The sequence below is a fragment of the Glandiceps talaboti genome, chromosome 22, assembly GCF_964340395.1.
Source record: "Glandiceps talaboti chromosome 22, keGlaTala1.1, whole genome shotgun sequence".
Taxonomy (NCBI): Eukaryota; Metazoa; Hemichordata; class Enteropneusta; family Spengelidae; genus Glandiceps; species Glandiceps talaboti.
In genome coordinates this window covers 3,303,145-3,304,997 of record NC_135570.1, presented here as the reverse complement: position 1 = coordinate 3,304,997, position 1,853 = coordinate 3,303,145, and positions in this window count along the sequence as shown.

Here is a 1,853-nt window from a genome sequence, read left to right as displayed (position 1 = left end):
GTGCTGTGCAATATTTTATCAATAACTCTCACTAATTTGTACCGGGTCAGACATTATCTCCCGGGAGTCTGACAAATCTCACCTGTGTACAGTGTTTTGTTAAAAACATTTTTGACATTCGCAAAGAATTGCCAGTAATGAGTTTTCGAATACCCATTTTCATTGATAGTGATTTATTGTAGAAGGGGATAGATATTTTAGGAATTTGTCAACAGATTTTCTTGAAAGATATGAGAAAGGTTATTTTTGTAAAGTAGGAACCTACAAGGAACATACCTATCAGAGAGGGTTGTGGATAAGATATTGTACAGAATGGTGAAGTATTGCGTGTTTTGGCATAGACGGGCGACAAAGGCAAATATTCCCTGTACTCAGGGGTGATATCAATAGTTTAATATAGGATACAAAATGTATTCTTTTACTTTGGGGGTGGAGGTGGGGGGGGGGGTTGAGCCATTTTAGTCTCATCATACAAAAAGCGATTTCACATTTACTGGCTTTCATAGGTCTGTTTTTGTACCCCTAAAATACAATTTAATGGGTCTGTTTTTGTACCCCTAAAATACAAATATTTCTAGCAAAATATTTTGAAATTGAGAAATGAAAAAATGTTTGTATGTAAATACATGGCAGCAATATATCATAAGTACCAACAAAAGGGAACTATATTTTCTTCACTACATACTGACTTTGTATTCATAGCACTACATACTGGCTTTGTATTCATAGCACTACATACTACTACATACTGGCTTTGTATTCATAGCACTACATACTACTACATACTGGCTTTGTATTCATAGCACTACATACTGGCTTTGTATTCATAGCACTACATACTGGCTTTGTATTCATAGCACTACATACTACTACATACTGGCTTTGTATTCATAGCACTACATACTACTACATACTGGCTTTGTATTCATAGCACTACACACTGGTACATACTGGCTTTGTATTCATAGCACTATACATACTACTACATACTGGCTTTGTATACATAGCACTACATACTACTACATACTGGCTTATTTGTATTCATAGCACTTAGATACTACTACATACTGGCTTTGTATTCATAGCACTACATACTGGCTTTGTATTCATAGCACTACATACTACTACATACTGGCTTTGTATTCATAGCACTACATACTACTACATACTGGCTTTGGATTCATAGCACTACACACTGGTACATACTGGCTTTGTATTCATAGCACTATACATACTACTACATACTGGCTTTGTATACATAGCACTACATACTACTACATACTGGCTTATTTGTATTCATAGCACTTATACTACTACAATACTGGCTTTGTATTCATAGCACTACATACTACTACATACTGACTTGAAAGTATTATATGGTCTCAAACAATTTTCAATTTTGGCCATTTTAGTGGGGGGGGGGGCTCAGTCTGAGGGCTGAATAAAATAATTAGCTTTTTTTCTATGTTGAACTATTGATTAATCTCATCACGTAGCTATTTTAGATTTCAATATATAAATGGATAATGATTCAATTATAGTTTCATAGTAACTGTTTTATTGGTTCAAGTCATGACGGGGTTAATGTTTGTTGAAGGATACTTTCACAGATGCATAATTATCTGAGTTTTTCCCTGGATCTTTCCTATATATGACATTCAAATTTTGTAAGGGTTTGCCTAATCTTCACTGAAATGAAAAACTGAACTGCAGTCTTTATTAATTTCGTTGCTCATCTCCAGTTAAAGCATACATTTACTAAGTGTATTTTTACTCAAGATTTTGAGTTTGTCAATTTTATTTAACATTCACGGATTATTCTAATTAATAGGGAAAGGATATTGTGATGGACA